This window comes from Muntiacus reevesi, chromosome 12 (genome assembly GCF_963930625.1).
Source record: "Muntiacus reevesi chromosome 12, mMunRee1.1, whole genome shotgun sequence".
NCBI classification, from domain to species: Eukaryota; Metazoa; Chordata; class Mammalia; order Artiodactyla; family Cervidae; genus Muntiacus; species Muntiacus reevesi.
Window position 1 is genome coordinate 37,894,057 of NC_089260.1, and position 21,136 is coordinate 37,915,192.

Sequence of the window (21,136 nt, forward strand, 5' to 3'; positions counted from 1 at the left end):
AAGTCCTTTGTTCCCTGTATGTCTGGGACTCTGCTGATCTTGTTTACCTCTCTGCATCAAAGCCAGTAGGATAAGGGGCTTTTGCAGTTTTCCTTGTGCTGAAGTACTTGTTTACTCAAAGAAGAACCTCAGATGTTCCTTGGCAAAGTATTCAAAAGGCACACATTGTGATGACCTCTCATTGAACTCTTGAGAGAACTAACTAAGGAGAACTGACCTTGGTCAGTCAGCTGCATTTGTTGAATCCTCCATTCATTACCTTGGGGAAGCATTTCTGTGGTCACCAGAATGTGATGATGAACACTATTTTGTGCCTAAACTTTTGGTAGCCTTTTCTTCCCTATTAGTTATGCAAGTGAACATTAATCTTTGTTCTCTCTTAAGATTTTAATTTTATGTATTTATTGAATCTACTTTCAGTATCTACTAGCTAGCAGATTTCTGGCATTATTAAAAGCCAGTCTTTGAACTGTGGTAGAGTTGTATTCTGTCTCAAAAGCAATTATTTACTCTAGCTTACATTTCCACAGAATAACAATATGACCAATGAACAATGCTGTCAAGAAGAAATTTTTAAAAAGCAAAATAGCAAGTCTATCTTTTTAAAGTTCACTTTACAATTTCTTTTTGGTCACCCCATGCTAATCTATGTGATTAAATGTAGCTGCCCCCTGCTTCAGATCATCTTTTTTTCTTTATAATTGTTAATGGAAACTCTAAGAGTTAACAGAAAATAAAAGTAAAACTTTATTAAAATATGAAACATCACTATGAACTAGTAGACAAAAACCCTAGGCTAAGAAACCTTTAAAATACACTAAGATGCCCTGATAACTCAGTTGGTAAATAATCCTCCTGCAATGCGGGAGACCTGGATTCTATTTCTGGCTTGGGAAGATTCCCTGAAGAAAGGAAAGGCTACCCTCTTCAGTATTCTGGCCTGGAGAAGTTCATGGGGCTGCAAAGAGTTGGACACAACTGAGTGACTTTCACTTTCACTTCAAGATGCAAAAAGTGAAATTGGCTTCTTTTTTCATAATACTTTTAATTGGAGGTGAACTTCCTCAGTTTAAGTTGGAATCTATATATATTTGTAAATGATATCTTTCCTATGAGAATATGCTAACATGTAACGGTTGAATGTATAGTTTACTGAAAATGAAGTGTGATGGATCTTATATCCTGGGGATTTCTCATAAAAAAACAACAATAAAACTTATCCCAACCTCTCCCTCCCCAAAAAACACCTCTCCTTTTTCCCTTTCCAGGTGTCTCCCTACCTAATCCTTGTTCTTCCCCCTAAAATGTATGAACGTGATTGGCTATCCTTGTGGTTCTTTATTTCCATTTCCTCAACTCTAACTTTGCACTTTAATTCCAATCTTGTTCCTTTTCCTATCATTCTAGCAAAATGGCTCTTGCTAAGGTCACCAGTGACCTTCAGATCACTAATTCCTTGGACCATTTTTGTAGATTTCATTTATATGATCTCTCAGCTGCATTCAGCATTGCTGACTGTTCCCTTCTTCTTGAGAGACTATGACTTCTGTGACACCAAACTCTCTAGGCTCTCCTCTTCCTCCTGGCCATCCCTTCTGTATTTCTTCTCTCTCTCCTTTATAGATGCATCTTCTTCTAAGCCAGAAATATATGGTGTTCCATAAGTAGATGACTCTACATTTGTCTTCTCAGCTTAGATCTATTTTCTGAGTTCCAGACACATATTCTGTGATGACTCCTTGAAATCTTCTCATAGATTTCTCAAACTCATTATATCCAGAATATATTCATTGGTATTCTTTTTTTACTCCCAACCTGAATCTTTTCTATCAATCCCAACCTCAGTCAATGCCCCCACACCCCATTTAGTAGCAAAAAGTCTTAAAACAATGATTAATAACACCTCCATCTCCCTATATCTTTCTTTAATCTATTTGCAAATTCTTTTGATTTTGCGTTGTAACTAACTCTCAAATCTGATAACACTTTTTGATCATCTAATATCTCACTAATCCAAGGTGCATTTTTTCTTTCCTGAATGGTTACTAATGTATCTGTGGATGTGTCTCTGCTTAGTGTGTTCAATTCCATATTTACTCTTATGCAGAGATAATATTTTATAAATGCAAGTTTTATCGTAATAGTCCCCTCCATACCAACTGGCAGTCCTTCAACAGCTCTTTATTAATCTTGGTACAAAGCTAAAAGTTATAAAAGTTGACCAAGAAGTATTTCTATTGTCTGTCTCTTAATGATTCTTCCAGTTTTATCTTCCATTTGTTCCTCTGGGAACTCTCTCTTACCTTATACTTACTGTCAAAACAAGAAACCACTTAATATGTGAAACAACTGCCTCAAAAAAGCATAACTAATTCCTTGCCAAGCAAGGGACAGTTGCAATTTCAGAGCACAGTACTTCTTTAGAAAATGCTAATCTTATAAGTTTTTAGGAAAGAAGGCGTTCTGGAAGTGTTGAGCTTTTGGAAGCATGATTGTTTAGGGATTGGCTGACTGTCACCTGTAGACACATGCTTTCTCAATGTGGCAGCCACTGACTGGCTTTCTGAAGCATAAGCTTTAGAAAGAGACTGTTGCTGATTGACTTTCAGAATAGTGTCCCTGTTACTAATTGGTTGGCATTCAGAGGCATTGTTTCTGAAACAAAGGCATGACCACAGCTGGATTAGGATGCATTTAAAGTCAGTTCTTGTGGTTAATGGGCTTCCCAGCTGGTGCTAGTGGTGAAAAATGCAGTATAGGCGAGAGGCACAGATTTGACCCCTGGGTTGAGAAGATTCCCTGGAAGAGGGAATGGCAACCTACTCCAGAATTCTTGCCTGGAGAATACTGTGGACAGAGAAGTCTGGTTGGCTACAGTTCATAGCGTCATAAAGAGTCAGATGTGACTGAAGTGATTTACCGCACACACATGCATGCACAACTATGCTTAATAATTCACAGCTTGAAACAACAGCCTGAGAACAATCTTTTTTTGAATTTGGAGGATAGAGAGTTTTTATTTTTAGCATATGACTTCTTCTGCCCCATTTCTATTGCATATGCTGTTTCTTCTGAAAGTTTCTTCCTATTTATTCCTCACTTCTCATTATAAATAAATTGCCTGAGAAATCAAAAGGCCTTTTCTTTATGGTCCTAGAATGGTTGCTTGACCCTGAATCCTTCCAGTTGTTTTCTTCCCAAAGAGGAAAAATGAAGACAGGGAAAGAAACAGCCAGGAGACTTCCCTATACATCTCTTTGTCCTGCGCTATGTCACATGCCTTATTCTTTTGCTGAAAAGAAAGCTGGTGATTTAGATTGTTAGCTTTTACATCCTCTATAATGAAGTCAGACAAGGGAGAAAGGGCTAGAAAATAGAGATTGAGCCAGGTAACCTACAGTGACTACCACACGAGATAAAGCAGATAATAGAGCAGCAGAGATTTTCTCCATCAGAAGCTGAAGGACATTAAATCTTGTCCGTATAGCTTCAATTTTATGTCTGTTTGGAGGATGATTGCTGATGTGTGTGAGAGAGAGTAGCTGATGACATTCATTTTGACATGAAGTAATTACAGGCAGAATTAATTTTTATCCTATGTCCCGCAGATGAATCTTTAAAGCAATACTTTCTATGGTGGAATGAAACAAACAAACAATGAATACAAACAAACAAAACTTAACCTACAGTCTCAAACAGTCAAAAATAACTTTTTACTCCATGTAACTTAGAACCCTGGGAACAAGATGCTAGATTTGACAATTGTTGAGAGTTTCAGTGTATAAGACAACTCTAAAAGTTTTATAAGTAATTTTAAACTCTCAAAACCAGTCTATGATATATGTACTGTTGTTATTCTCTTATAAAAATGGATAAACTCAGATACAGAAAGGTTAGATCATCTGCCAAAGTCACATAGCTAGTAAGTGTGAAGCCAAGATTTGAATCCAGTTGTGTGACAGAGATACCCAGATTTACAGGAATAAAGAAAAACATTTGTGCAATATGTCTATGTAGCAAATGACCATAGGCAGTTTTGCAGAATTCCCGACAAACCAGGGTGGCCCTTAAACTTCAGAAAGTGTGTGTGTTGCTACCAATGTCACAGAAATCATCGGAAGGAAACAGTCTCCAAGGGCAACCCAGAAGGAGTTTGGGGCAACACAGCATTGATTATTGGGCCAATACCTGAGGCACAGATGTAAACACAGATGTCTTAGACAACACCTGATGGAGATATACGTACGGTGATACAGCTGACTCCTTAAATTATTCAGGGGAAGGGAGGGCCCATCCTCCTCACAGTTGAAAATCTGTGTGTAATTTATACCGGGCCCTTCCTTACATGGTTCCTCTCTATCTGTGGTTATTCATTAGTGGGACAGCCAACTGCAGTATGTATTAATCAAAAAACTCTGACTATGAGTAGATCCTTGAAGTTCAAATTGTTGTGCAAGGTTTAATGGTATATATGTATTTGTAAGTGCTAAGATACTTCTGCTATGGTACTTTGATAGTCTGTCCCTCCGTAATATCTATGTAATAGATATAACAAAAATGATGGGAGGAGGAAATGCTGAAATGACTAAGGTAACATCTTTTAAAAATGTATTTTATTTATTCAGTTTTGGCTGTGTTGGGCCTTTGTTGCTAAGCGGGCTTTCCTCTAGTGGCAGGGAGTAGGGGCCACTCTCCACCTGCGTGCGCGGGCTTCTCCTTGTGGAGGCTTCTCTCCTTGTGGAGGCTTCTCTCCATGTGGGACGGGCTCTGGGCCACACGGGCTTTCGTCGTCGTGGCTCCCAGGCTCCAGAGCACAGGCTCAGTGGTTGTGGCAGACAGGCTTAGTTGCTGCATGGGATGTGGGATCCTCCCGGGTCAGGGATCGAACCTGTGTCTCCTGCATTGGCAAGAGAATTCTTTTACTACTGAGCCACCAGGGAAGCCCTAAGAGAACATTTTCAATGCTTAAAGTTTCCTCATAACTGAATAGAGCACTTTCATATTGATAAGAAAATAATAAAAATGAACAAAAAATTAGCTATTCAAAGGTCGTAGCCAAATTTCAGTTTCTCAATAGCAAGATGCCAACAAGTGGCTACTATATTGGAAACACAGCTACAGGGTATTTCTACCAGGCAATACTGGATATTGCCCAGTGACTCCTGAGCACTCACTAGTATTTATCACACTACCTTGTTAGCTTGTCTCTGACCTTTTGTTTATAATTTTCTCTTTCATTATGACAATTTCTCCAATTCCTACGCCTGACAAATTTTATCCCTTTTTATTTTCAAACCTGAATATTTTCCTTATTTCCTATCAGGTGGAAAGATTTTTCTGAAAAAAATAGAACTCGGCTTGTTTGCTTTTCTCATTACAAAGACACAAAACCTGTGCTACAAATGAATAAACTGATGGAGATCCTATGATTTGTATGGCATTTGATAACTAGAACATGAAATGCAAGAAGGACTATTTATGTTCATGTATATATATTTTCATTTGAAGAAATCTTGTTTTGTGTATATTGTATAGCCAAATCATGCTTATGATTAATAATCAGCATTAAACATAAAAGAACACAAATGAATTTCATTTAAATACTATACTGAAAAGTAGTTAACTGAATCTTGCTTGCAGACCCACTTTATTTTCACTCTTTGGATCTAAGCTGGTTGAGAAAAGAAAGTATCATAAAATCAAGTGACTTATATGTGTCAAATAATTGCTAATCAGTCATCCGTGTTAATTTTTAACTGTTGATTTTGTGCATGTGTGCTCAGTCATTCAGTCATGTCCAACTCTTTGTGACCCTCTGCAGCACACCAGGCTCCTTTGTCCATGGATCCAGGCAAGAATACTGGAGTGGATTGCCAATTCCTCCTCCAGGAGATAGTCCAAACTCAGAGATCAAGCCTGCATCTCTTTGTCTTCTGCAATGGCAGGATGATTCTTTACCCCTGAGCCACCTGGAAGGCTGTACTATTGATTACACTTCTTTATGTCACTGGTTCTTAGGGTCATGTTTAACAAACAGTCCACATTCTATAAATTTTGTTGAACGTAATTATATTTATGAAATTCATAATATTTGGAAAAATTTTCCAATAAATTATAAATATATCATAGGAATTGATATTTCTCTGCTAAAGCTTTTGGACAATGTTATCAGTGTAAGGAAGTAATTCATTTGAAGCTCACAAAATCATTCAAATATGTTCTTTAACTTAAGCTACATATAAAAGCACACAGTTCCCTAAATTAAAATAATTGCTTATGAGCAGAGTATTTTACATATTATCTTTTTTTTTTAAAAAGCAGTAAGTTAATAGCTGGTCAGTTAGAAGATAAAAGATGTACTTACAAAATTTCCTTTGTTTCAATAATTAAGCTAATATACAAATATTTATGAAAAGTATACTCAATCTTATTGAAATAAACACAATTTCAAAAAGAAGATTGGCCATATTGTTGGAAGTGAGGGTCTGGCTGCTTTATTGGGTAAAAGCCACCATAGAGGTAAGGTAGTGGAAAAGAAAGTTTGCTTTATTTTGGGGGCTGGCAAAGGGGAGGAGCTTGGAGGGTGAATTCCTGTCCAAAGGATGACTCCACCTCACTGGAAATCAGTGGGCAAGAGCTTTTGTAGATGGAAGAAGGGGGCTAGATGCAGAAACAACTCTGATAGTTGACTATCAGAATCAGCTCTGATAGTCTTCTTGAAATTAGTCCTGAAGGAGTCTGATCAGTGTCATCTTGATTGTTTCAAGTATCATTAATCTTCTGTTCCAGGGTCAATTTATTCCCATTTCTTTGAGGTCAGTTCTCAGAATTGTGGCTGCTTATGTCATGGTTACAACCTGGTCATCAATAGTTAACTTCTTCAATGGGGTAGTGGTTTCAGTATTTATAAGACAATTCAAGGGATAGAGATCAGAATACTATGTATTGGAGAAGGAAATGGCAACTCACTCCAGTACTCTTGCCCCAAAAATCGCATGGACGGAGGAGCAGGAACTAAAGGTCCTTGAATTGCTTAGTGACTTAACTATTATTATTTCCTCTTGTTTGACTATTTTCCTTTGTTTCTGCATTTTTTTAATTCTATGATGAGCTTTTCTTGGCTAAAGGTTTTCTACAGGTAAAAGACAGGCTGAGGGCCATAGGGTCGTGCTCCATTTCAATATTAAGTGCATTTCAAAACATGGGTCTCTCTAGTCTGTGTTTTTAATAAAACTTTATTCAAGATTATATTCCCTGTGTTGACCATGTGGTTATTGCTGTTGGCCAAGACCACACATGGGTCATAGCAAACACCCTCTTTCAAGAAAAAAAGAGAAGACTCTACACATGGACATCACCAGATGGTCAATACTGAAATCAGATTGATTATATTCTTTGCAGCCAAAGATGGAGAAGCTCTATATAGTCAGTAAAAACAAGATGTGGAGCTGACTGTGGCTCAGATCATGAACTCCTTATTGCCAAATTCAGACTTAAATTGAAGAAACTAGGGAAAACCACTAGACCATACAGGTATGACCTAAATCACTTCCCTTATGATTTTACAGTGGAAGTGAGAAACATATTCAAGGGATTAGATCTCATAGACAGAGTGCCTAACAGGAGGCAAGGATCAAGACCATCCCCAAGAAAAAGAAATGCAAAACGGCAAAATGCTTGTCTAATGAAGCCTTACAAATAGCTGAGAAAAGAGGAGAAGCTAAAGGAAAGGGGGAAAAGGAAAGATATACCCATTTGAATGTAGAGTTCCAAAGAATAGCAAGGAGAGATAAGAAAGCCTTCCTCAGTGATTAACACAAAGATCTCTTCAAGAAAATTAGAGATACCAAGGGAACGTTTCATGCAAAGATGAACACAAAGGACAGAAATGATATGGACCTAACAGAAGCAGAAGAAATTAAGAAGAGGTGGCAAGAATACACAGAAGAACTATACAAAAAAGATCTTTATGACCCAGATAATCATGGTGGTGTGATCACTCACTCAGAGCCAGACGTCCTGGAATGTGAAGTCAAATAGTCTTTAGGAAACCTCACTACAAACAAAGCTAGTGGAGATGATGGAGTTCCAGTTGAGCTATTTCAAATCCTAAAAGATGATGCTGTGAAAGTGCTGCACTCAATATCCCAGCAAATTTGGAAAACTCAGCAGTGGCCACAGGACTGGAACAGGTCAGTTTTCATTCCAATTCCAAAGAAAGGAAATGCCAAAGAATTTTCAAACTACCACACAATTGTACTCATCTCACAGGCTAGCAAATTAATGCTCAAAATTTTCCAAGCCTGGCTTAAACAGTACATGAAGTGTGAACTTCCAGATGTTCAAGCTGGATTTAGAAAAGGCAGAGGAACTAGAGATCAAATTGCTAACATCTGTTGAATCATTGAAAAATGAGAGTTGCAGAAAAGCATCTATTTCTTCTTTATTGACTATGCCAAAGCCTTTGACTGTGTGGATCACTGCAAACTGTGGAAAATTCTTCAAGAGATGGGAACACCAGACCACCTCACCCGCCTCCTAAGAAATCTGTATGCAGATCAAGAAGCAACAGTTAGAACTGGACATGGAACAACAGACTGGTTCCAAATAGGAAAAGGATTACATCAAGGCTGTATATTGTCACCCTGCTTATTTAACTTATATGCAGAGTACATCATGAGAAACACTGGGCTGGATGAAGCACAAGCTAGAATCAAGATTGCCGGGAGAAATATCAATAACCTCAGATAAGTAGATGCTACCACCCTTATGGCAGAAAGTGAAGAAGAACTAAAGAGCCTCTTGATGAAAGTGAAAGAGGAGAGTGAAAGAGTTGGCTTACAACTCAACATTCAGAAAACTAAGATCAAGGCATCTGGTCCCATCACTTCATGGCAAATAGATGGGGAAGCAGTGGAAACAGTGAGATTTTATTTTTTGGAGCTCCAAAATCAATGCAGATGGTGACTGCAGCCATGAAATTAAAAGATGCTTGCTCCTTGGAAGAAAATCTATGATCAACCTAGACAGCATAATAAAAAGCAGAGACATTGCTTTGCTGACAAAGGTCTGTCTAGTCAAAGCTATGATTTTTCCAGTAGTCATGTATGGATGTGAGAGTTAGACTATAAGGAAAGCTTAGTGCCAAAGAATTGATGCTTTTGAGCTGTGGTGTTGGAGAAGACTCTTGAGAGAGACTATAAGGAAAGCTTAGTGCCAAAGAATTGATGCTTTTGAGCTGTGGTGTTGGAGAAGACTCTTGAGAGTCCTTTAGACTGCAAGGAGATCCAACCAGTCCATCCTAAAGGAGATCAGTCCTGAATATCCATTGGAAGGGCTGATGCTGAAGCTGAAACTCCAATTCTTTGGCCACCCATGTGAAGAACTGACTCACTAGGAAAGACCCTGAGGTAGGAAAGATTGAAGGCAGGAGAAGAAGGGGACAGCAGAGGATGAGATGGTTGTATGGCATCACTGCCTCAATGGACTTGAGTTTGAGTAAGCTCTGGACATTGGTTATGGACAGGGAAGCCTGGCATGCTGCAGTCCATGGAGTGGCAAAGTGTGGGACTCAACTGAGTGACTGAACTGAAATGAACTATTGCTGTTGGTTAGTTTTTGTACCCTTGTGACTTTTATCAACTCTACTAAATTTCAGCTCCACTTGCTAACTGACAAAATGATACACTTCTTTTGGATTAAAAGGAAGCATCTTTAATCCTTCTTCTCTACCCATCCACCTTCCTCACCCTTCATTTAAGTTTAAGCCAACAATAAATGAGACAATACCAGTTTTAAGGCCGTCAAAGAAGGATTTCCTATTGTACTTGATAAATGCACTTAAGTGGTCTCAGAATTGGTTTTTGGCAAAAGATATAGCTTTTCTTTTGAGTTTGAGACCAACTTCGACCTTTGTTACCTGTCCATAGAATTCCATATGCTTGTACATATGATTTTATATATAGCTGTCATATAATTGCACAAAATGAGCAAAATGACACCTCCATGGCTTTCCTGCAGGCTTGAAATGCAAATAACACACATTCTACATTAAGATTTTATTTTTATTTTATAACTTTTCCCGATTTTAAAGAGGATTTAATTATAATTATACCAGCAAATACCTTATGTGGCTTTTAAAATTCTCAATGAAAATCTTTCTAGATATAAACCATTCTAATGACTCACATGCATTAGGCAAGATAAATCTGGATTTATGAATATAAGTTTATTGTTCCCTAACTAAGCCAGTAATAACAATATCTAAGAAACCCGAATGAGTCACATCTCTTCAATTCACTGTCAGGTAAAAAGCTGAAGATTAGTCTGCTTCCTGTTATCTTTGAGAGGCTTACTTTTTTTTTTTTTTGTTATGGAAAGTTTTACCAGGGTGATTGTCTTAATTATTTTTATTTGAGTAACAGTACCTAATAAAGTAACCCAGATTGTTACCCAGCTCAGTAGGAGAGAAAATAATAGGGTATCTTCACATCTTCTGCCTAGAAATTACATCCTCTGTTACTTTGTTTCTTCCTCTTTTATTGTGATGTAAAGACTAAAAGCTAAGCACCCCTCTGTGGGGAGGTCTTACAAGGAAGGTAACCTGGTTTTACCCTGCTTTTTTGGGACTCTGCATTTTGGAAAAGCACATTTCTCACTTAAAAAAAAAAACCTATATGGTAATTTCAGTGTGGATTTGGATTCTCTTTGATCCCCAGACTTTGTCTGAAAAACTTCAGGAAGGAGGAGAAAGAATCAGATGGTGATGGTGCTCATGTGGCTGACTCAGGTGGCTAGGATGGCCCCCTTCTGACTGTGTGATCCTTCAGAGAGATTCTTTCCTACAGTCAGCAGGGAAAGAGGTCTTTCTAATTCTAAACAACAACAAAAATGCAATGTTTCTTTATCAAGACCATATTATGAGATGTTAAGCTTATTAGGAAAAAAAAATCCAGCAGAATAGTAAAGTCTGTTTTTCCCCTCTTTTCATCCATATCTAGCTTTTGATTGTTAGAAACGAAGAAGGCCTGTGTGCTTTTGAACTGCAGAGAGAGGTGTGGCTGTGAGAGAATGTTTTTGCGAATTTATTATACTAAATTCTATTAGAGAAGGGTCAGCATGGAAGGATAAATTGTCTATTTCCAAACTTAAAAGATCCATTTTCCCAAACAATTCATTTCTAGTAGGGAACTTGTAAGAAGGAGTCATGGAGAGAGAAAGCTCTTTTTCTAAGCTTTCAAAAGAATTGTGTGAATTTTTCTGAGTTAAAAATATACCATTTCCCAAGATATAAGATATCAAAAACATCTTTTCATTATCTTTCAAGATCCATTATAGAGTGAACTTACTTTTACTACATCAGCATAAGAATCAGGGATTCAGAAAATCTTGTCTGAATTATTGATTTTAGCATTTTCATTTTGTTCTTGAAATAGTTTATTTTAGAATTTGTAAAAATATTTTTAATTGGAGGAAACGTGCTTTACAATGCTGTGTTGGTTTTTGCCATTCAAAAACTTTTAAAATGTATTTTTCTCCTATTTTTATATGGTTTTCATTGCCCAGCAGGTGTTTCACTAGCTTTATTGGCTACAAAGAGAACTGAGCAATGCCTTTTATCAGATTTTTTTAAAGTTGCTTAAAAAATTGGTTTAGAAGAGGTTAAAATTTTAAAACAATTGAATATACTGTAGAAATGTAATTTATATGAATGAGTGGAGATGGAAAAAAGTAATCAATAAAATGTGTAGTTCCCTCCTGTAAAGTTATGCAACAATACAATATGTATATACTAAAAATAGGGGTTCCCAGGTGGCGCTAGTGGTAAACAACCCTCCTGCCGGTGCAGGAGACATAAGAGACATGTGTTCGATCCCTGGGTCAGAAAGATCCCCTGGAGGAGGGCATGGCAACTCACATTTGCAGCATTGACAGGTGAATTGTTTACCTGGTCTATGGTATTTTGTTATAGCAGCCTAAGCCAACTGAGACACTCATTACAATTTTAAAAAATATTTAAATCCCTAATCTACTTGAAATTAATTTGTTGACTTTTTTACAGATTAATATTTTTACTTATAGATAAGTTTTCCAACTCAAAAGTTGATACTTTTTCTAAAACTTTTCCTAGTCTTAACTTCTTTGTGTCCTTTCACGTGGTGACCAGTCAACTAATCTAATAGCCATATATATGTGATAACTAAATTATACTTTCTTAGGTGTTTGTGGTAAGCTAACATGGTTTGTGCTATGCTCACTTATTTATAAATTACAGTGTTGGTGGTGTAGATGATGATCAGATAATTCAAATGTCCATCAAGGCTGCCCTTAGAAGCATTTCTTAACAATTTACTGCTAATAAGCTCACATACCAATTGATCTCTTGGAGACATAGGAAGCATAATATAAAATTTTCAGCAGTAGCTAAGTAGCTTAACCTTCTGATGAAGCCTGGCAGTTTTATCAGGATGAAAACAAGGGTTTACAAATGAGCATTATCCCTAAGCTAAGAATATCTTTAATATTTTGTAGAAACAGTGGTAGATTTATGGAACTCAAACAGATTTAGCCAATTTTTTGTTGATAAAATGGTGGTATACATGATCATGAATTCAGAATCTTTCCTGGGAATATTGCATAGACAATGAAAGAATAAAACATTCTACTAAAGTTGCCAAGCTGAATCTATAATGGCCTCATTTCCCAACATGTAAAGCATTTGTCTCCAGATAGGGACAATGAGGCTCATTTGCAAAGAGAAACAGAAGTTACCCTTTGTGATATTTTTTTCCCAGCTACTTGTACCAACAAATTTCCTTTTTAACTTCAAATGGATTGATTTACACTTTTTGTCTTTTCAAACAAAAGGTCCTGGTGATTGCTTTATTTAAATATGAATGCAAAAAGTATTTTGCATGTTTTCTCTTTATGGCTACAAAGCTGTTTTATCTAAATCCATGTCAGTAACAATAGGAGTGCCTATTCTTTTTCCCTGGTGTAAGTCCATTTATTTCCAGTCATTTGATTGCCTTGTACTGTCTCAGGGTATGATATTTTCTCTTTGAATACATTATTACATGTTTCTATATTCACTTTATATTTCTTGGCCTTCTTTGTTCTGTAGGATGTTTCCTATTTTATACCTTTTTCCTATAGTGTTTTTCACAGTGTAAGTTTGTGAAGTGTTATTTGGTGGGTGGTTTCTGGAAAATGATATTCTACTTTATCTGAGCTTAGTACACATTCAGCATTGAAGTGAAGGTTATTTTATGTTCCATTTTCTCTCCATGTCTTGTTTATATTTTTCTTCCCAACTGCTACCACTTTGAGTCCTGATCTTATGACTTATATCTAAACTGATGTTAATTAAACCTCAAATGAATTAATTGTTGTATAAGAATACAAAGCAACATTCTTTTCTTTCCCTGGAAAATTACTCATATAATTCAGATTATATTAACTCCAAATGTACCTGCATCAATTTCTTTTCTGATCCACAGACAGTTAATTTGTAAAGATCTGTGTCTATGCCAAATGATTATAATGATAATTGTAACCAACGTTATAGTTGTCAAAATGAAAGTAAAAGTCACTTAGTCATGTCCAACTCTTTGCAACCTCAAGGATTCTCCAGGCCAGAATACAGGGGTGGGTAGCCTTTCCCTTTGACAGGGGATCTTCCCAAACCAGGGATCAAACCCTGGGCTCCTGCCTTGCAGGCAGATTCTTTATCAGCTGAGCCACAAGGGAAGCCTAAGAATACTGGAATGGGTAACTTATCCCTTCTCCAGCGTATCGTCCTGACCCAGGAATCAAACTGGGGTCTCCTGCATTGTAGGTGAATTCTTTCCCAACTGAACTATCAGGGAAGTACAAATATGTGCCCCACACTACACTGGTTAGCCACATGCAAAATCTCAACTCTTATGACAGAACAGTTAATAGATGCTCATTTTATAAAGAAAAAAAAAAGATTATCAAGTAAATTATATAGTTTGTATTAAAAAGAAGTGATTTACAGATCAGCCCAGGTTGGATGCATGAGACAAGTGCTCGGGCCTGGTGCACTGAGAAGACCCAGAGGGATTGGGTAGAGAGGGAGGTGGGAGGGGGAATCGGGATGGGGAATACATGTAAATCCATGGCTGATTCATGTCAATGTATGACAAGACCCACTGCAGTATTGTAAAGTAATTAGCCTCCAACTAATAAAAATAAATGAAAACAAACAAACAAACAAAACAAAACAAACAAAAAAAGAAGTGATTTGGAGGAAGAAATAATTTCAAATCCTGTGTGAAGTATTTACTAGAGGCACTTAGATGAGGTATTCAACCTAGATAAGTAAACTTGAATTTTCTATAAGATGGGAAGTTAAAACTGTACCTATCTCTGAAGGTGGTTTTGATGATAAGTCTATGTACTTAGAATACTTAGCATGGTAGTCAGAACATTAAAATTATTAATAGTAGACATTTTTGTTGTTTTTGTTTGTTATTATTGTCATTACTGTTTCCAAATATGAATCCTAGTTCACTTAAATCTTGGTATCTCTGAAACAAATACTTTTTGTACTATATCACATATCATGAGCTGTACTGCTAATGATAACTTTATCTGCAGGTAGTGAATGGCCATTTTTAATCTACACTGAAAATACTTCCCTTTTGCTGGACAAGAGTCATACAGCATGTTAAACAACTTTCACTGGGTCCCCCAAAGACACTTACTTTGTGAAAACGTCCTACCACCCACTGTAGGATCCTGTATGCTACGCTGAATATTTATTGGAAGGACTGATGCTGAAGCTCCAACACTTGGGCCACCTGATGCAGAGTTGACTCATTGGAGAAGACCCTGATGCTGGGAAAGATTGAAGGCAAAAGGAGAAGAGGGTGCAGAAGGTGAGATGGTTGGATGGCATCACTGACTCAATGGACAGGAGTTTTAGAAAACTCTAGGAGATGGTGAAGGACAGAGAAGCCTGGCATGCTGCAGTCCATGGGGTCACAAAGAGTCAGACATGACTTAGCAACTGAACAATGAACAACAGAAAAAAAAAATAAGCAAGCTTGAGAAATAGCATCTTGATTACATATGAACTTCCAGATTTTGAATTTGGAACATTTTGTGTTTCAGAGAGTTTATTTTAGAATCTTTTATATTTCATCATTCTTAAATTTTTTCTTCTTTTATTTTTGACTTGTGGCTTTTTTACTGTTTTATTTCTCCCTATAGTCAAATGTACCCTAACACATGATAAGAAAAGAGCAGATTTAGGATTTTAGACTAGATATATCTGAATTATAACTCCATGTCAAGAAACCAACAAACAAAAGCAAGAATATAATTTCAAAAGATATGTAGAAGAAGCCAGTTTTTCAGTTGTAGTTCTGGCTTAGAAAAATGGAGAGGGTTACAAATAAAATATATATTATTTCCTGGAATTTAGGCTTTTATAGGCAGTTACCCTTTGACATAAATTGCGGCAATATCTTTTTCGATCCATCTACTAGAGTAATGGAAATAAAACAAAAATATATGCAACTTCCAAATCAAAACTTAAAGTGGTTATTATGACTCTCTTCCAACATTGTCTTCCTGTGATATATTTTCCTTCCCAATAGTTTCCTTCTCCATTTTATTCCTTTTGTTTAATAACAATCACAATTCAATAGTCACCAAACAAGAAATAGGAAAGTAATTCTACACTCTGTCTCCCAAACCCTGAATTATTCCTCCATAGCATGCTACAGTCTATTAGTCCTTATTCTGTACTGTTGTTTCTTTACTTTTCTTGATCTACTCAGGGATCTGATATTAATCATAGTGGTTAGTACTTAGTGATGTAGTTCTATTTAGTTGGCCAAAATGTTGGCTTGGAATTTTCCATAAGATATAATGGAAGAACTCAAAAGAACTTTTTGGCAACCCAACAGTTTTCTTTACTTGAGCTTATAAGTCCAACCTAAAGGAAATTAGTCCTGAGTATTCATTGGAAGGACTGATGCTGAAGTTGAAGCTCCAATACTTTGGCCACCTGATGCAAACAGCTGACTCATTGGAAAAGACCCTGATGCTGGGGAAGATTGAAGGCAGCAGGAGAAGGGGAAGACAGAGGATGAAATGGTTGGATGGCATCACTGCCTCAATGGACATGAGTTTGAGCAAGGTTTGGGAGCTGGTGATGGACAGGGAAGCCTGGTATGCTGCAGTCCACAGGGTTACAAAGAGTCAGACACAACTGAACAACTGAACTGAATTGAACTGATAAGTCCTACCTATACAGGCACTGGTAAGAGCTGTAATTTCTTAAGTCATCATGGAATCATTTTGTTAGATAACCAGTAAGTATTTTTTGTGCCTCTAGCATATTTAAGACTTTGGGCTGTTTGTTGTTTGCTGTTCAAAATGGAACTCAAGTTTTTCTTGCTTGGACAGGTGTTGGAATAACCCTGGTGAAAATTTACAATTGCTTCAGCAGTGATTTTTTTAAGTTCCAGGAACTTACTAAGTTGAAATTAGAATAAGTTTATACATCTTTCATTAACCTCTCTTTTCAGTCCTCATCCTGTATCTTGTGCTTTCTTCAATCCATTCCATTTAGTGCATAGTGAAGTCAAGTGGACAGAAGAAAAAGCACAGACCTGGATTCCACTTTATAGTCTGGCTTCACTTCAGCCCGTGTGTGTGTGTGTGTGTGTGTGCGCTCAGTCACTAAGTGTTGTTCAACTCTTTTGTGATCCCATGGACTTTAGCCCACCGGGCTCCTTGTCCATTGGAGTTTTTCAGGAAAGAATATTGGAGCAGTTTGCCATTTCCTACTCCAGGAGATCTTCCTGACTCAGTACTTGAACCCGTGTCTCTTGCATTTCTGCATTGGCAGGTAGATTCTTTACCTCTGAGCCACCAGGGAATTCCCCACCTGACACTTGAATCCCTGGTAGTGAAGTTTAAAGAAAAGCCTTTATTTCCCTCTGCTCCATTCCCTTGGCCGAGGGACTTCAGCTAGGGTAATACATGTGGCTTAAATTTCTACCAATCTCCACTCCTCTCTAAGGAAGGAAGGGTAACCCGGCTTACTGGTGAGCCTTGGAGAAGACGTGGACGTGCAAAGCTGTGTTCTCAGCCTCGCTACTCTAAACCAGAATTCACAGTGAGGGCACTTGCTGTCCTGCGCTGCCGCATGTGGGCAACCTTGTAAGGGTTTAGGTTCAGATGTAGTCTGTTTTGGGCTTCTCAGGTGGTGCTAGTGGTAAAGAACCCACCTGCCAATGAGGACACATGAGTTGTGGGGCAGATCCCTGAGTTGGGAAGATCCCCTGAAGAGAGCATGGCAACCCACTTCAGTATTCTTGGCTGGAGAATCCCATGGACAGAGGAGCCTGGTGGGCTACAGTCCATGGGGTCACAAAGAGTCAGACATGACTGAAGGGACGTGTCCATTGTGTGTTAATGGGTAAGATCTAACGTTCTATAGAAAAACTTTATTATTGCCTAATACTCAGGTATTAAGCTATAATTTTATTTATAAGCAAACATTTATTGAATAATTATTTTTTGCCATGCTTTAGATAATGGGGATTTAAAGTTAAAACAGGATAAGCTTATAACCAAATTATTCTCTAGTAAGAGAAGCAGAGCAGTAGATAACCCAGTCAGTCAACCTGAAGGAAGGCTTGGAAAAGAGGCCACAGAACAAACTATTAATGTATCTATTTATATTCAAAATTTTGTCATAGTCTGTTACTAAATATTTCAGTTATCATTTCTGTTTTGGTTTATAGTTACAGAACATAATCAAGGTCTTCAATCACATAGCATACTTAGCATACAATTTGACTATTGGGAGACCATGTAAAAGCCATCCCATCTCATTCTTTGACAATCAGTATTCTCCAGAATGCTTATATCTTTATAACTGAATTTTAAAGGCCTTAGGAACATCTGGTGAGTACACAATTTGTGTGCTTCCTTGGGTATGTCTTCTCTGATCCAAGCTCCTTTTCTCTTTGTCCTGTCCTTGCTTTTTAGACTAGCCTCTTAGTACTAAGAACATAATTCTGTAAAGCTCCATATTAATTGTTAGTGACTTAACAGTGATATTATGCAATCTATAAAATATATGTTATACTAAATTAATTTATGGATTGGATCTTCCTTTACCACAGAATTGAAAAGTTTGGACCCAGTGTGTTCTGTGGATGTGTGCATGCGTGCATATGTATATGTGTGCATATGTGTGTGCATGCCAAACATACGTAGCTTTAGCATTTTCTGAAGCCTTCATATTGATATCACATTGGTAATTGTTAGGTTGAGCTGTCATATATGATTTACTCTAAATATCTGCCTTTCCTCTTTGTTTTTCTTTTTGATGGACTAGCAAATTGCCTTCAAAAGCAAGATATTGGGTTGTTTCAAGCTAGTCTGGGATCCCTGTTATTTTGTCAAGAGATTGCAAGCAGATCAGGGATCTACTGTCTTAAGATGTGAGTCACTCAATCATTTGAATGGCTCATTTTAAAGTGTGATGCTTATCACACTTGGCTATTCTAATATGATTATTCACTGGGTTAAATCATTAATGATCTTCATAACAAATTTTCACTTCTTTTCTTCATTATTTTAGAGACCAAAGAGATTTGGTTTGTTTTAGGACATCAGCTTGTAGGACTTCCCAGGTGGTGCTAGTTGTAAAGAACCTGTCTGTCAATGCTGGAGACAGAGAGATGCTGGTTTGATCCCTGGGTCAGGAAGATCCCCTGGAAGAGGGCGTGGCAACCCATTCCAGTATTCTTTCCTGGAGAATTCCATGGACAGAGGAGCCCGGTGGGCTACAGTTCATCGGGTTGCAAAGAGTGGGACACTACTGAAGTGACTTAGCACACACAGCACATGACATTAAATTATATTCATTTTCATATTATTTTTCCCATTTTAACAGCCTTTTTTCATTTCAGGAAAGCAGTTATTTCAGGCAATAGTTTCAGTTTCTATCACTATGAATTTCTAGATTTTTATATAGATTTAAATTTTTTTCAATAAAGTTGCCACAATACTTTATTTTCCTCTGTTATGTACAAGCTGATAACTTTTTAACTTTTGTGAATGGAATGACAACTATAAAGTTTTGAGAAATCAGCTCTGTTCTGAAATGAGGAGGAGTTACAAAATGAGAAGTGTATACAGCAACCCTTAGTTGTGTCTAAATTACAGTAGGTTGCGATAATTATATCATGGAAAGTGTAGTGTTTTACACTTGTAAGTCATCCTAAATGCTCAATAAACATTAATAATGGAAGACAGTTTAGTGCAGTGGTTAACAATCTGTCTTAGAATCAGACTGATCTAGTATTTGAATCCCTCCTCTGACATTAACTACATTTTGGACAAGTCATTTAACCTCTGTACAACTAAGGTTTTTCAGCTGTTCTAAAATATGACAATAAAGTCTCAAAAGATAATTATCTAATTTAATTTAACATACTTTAAGTGCTTAACATTCAATTGGATGTGAATTTGTGGGGTTGCATGACAAATATTCAAGGGTGTTGATCATGATAATGAGGAAGATGATAATGAAGGTGATTTTGATTGAAGCAGAAAGCAATATACTGGAGATGTTGATAAGCTAGACTGGCTTCATTTTCCTTTTCCCCCACATTAGGCACCCAGGAGGCTTGCCGATCTAGTGAAGTATACTTGGATGGAAAAGTTTCTCCTCTGTGGCTCTAAATATATGGCAAATCTGGAGCAGAGAGCAAAGATAAAGATGAATTAGAAGTCAGAGTTTTAGAGTGCAAAAAATGTCAGCTGGTGAGAAGGTGGAGTGTAGGACAGACGGTTTAAAAACGGGTATCAAAGTCACCAATCTAAGCAAAGGATATGAGTATAAGGAAGGCAAAGGTTTAAGTGTTAGATTGCTTTTAGAATTCCTATTATTACTTAAATGTGAATATGGAATGTATTTTCAGGTAAAAATGGATGGTTCCAGCTTGTTAAAGAAATACTGCCTTTTTAAGACTTCAACATGAAGACATGCCTAGCACAGTCCCTGTTGTATGTGCTCGGTCATTCAGTCGCATCCTACTCTTTGAGACCCTGTGGACTGTAGCCTGCCAGGATCTTCTGTCCAGGGGATTCTCCAGGCAAGAATACTGGAGTGGATTGCATGCCCTCCTCCAGGGGCTCTTCCCAACCCAAGGATCAAACTAGTGTCTCCTGCATTGGCTGGCAGGTTCTTTACCACTAGTACCACTTGGAAAGCCACAGTGCCTGTTGCATAATGATTAACAGTTAATATAAATTTACTGGTTAGCTATTATTTAACAAAAATAATTGAGAATAGAAAATACAGGGCAAAGAAAATGGGGATTATGGTTATGACAAGGTAAAGAATAAAAAGTATTATCAATATGTTTTAACAAGGTGACACTAAATTTGGTTGTTGATGCCAATATGTTTTCATGTTTTTTGGTTTTACTTTGTGTTATTTTATTATTAATTTACTCTATTTTTAAGTCTTGATTTATTTTTATGCTCTACTTATTTGAATAGTATTCCTCTTATGGCGAGACTATGAATTATGAAAAAAAATTTAAAAGCAATTTTTAATTTTAAAAGGGGATTTTTAAATTTTCAAAAGGAATTTTCAGCTTGTTTCAGATTGTGACTGCTTGAATCTCTCACATCTAGTTGACCTTTGTGGCAGACAGAACCTAAGGTGACACGCCTCTAATGACCTCTGTCATCTGGTATGGTATCCGTGACTTACTTCTAAGCAAGTGAATTGGAAACTTGAGGTTTTGTCACTCCCATGATTTTTTTATAGGATATAACACTTCACTTTGCTAGTAAATTTCTTCTTTTTCTCTTGTATATTTGAAGAAGCAAACTGCCATGTGGTGAAATGCTTATGTAAATATCATGTGGCTTGTAATACTAGTGGTCTCTAGAATTTAAGAGTGGTCTCTGGCTGATAGCAATAAAGAAGTCATACAGCTGCAAGGAAATCAACTCTGCCAACAAAACTTGCTCCTAGTCAAGTCCAGCTTTGATTGTAACCTTGATAGACTCGGAGCCATGGACTCACTAATCCATGCATGGAATCTTGATCCACAGAAATTGTGAGACA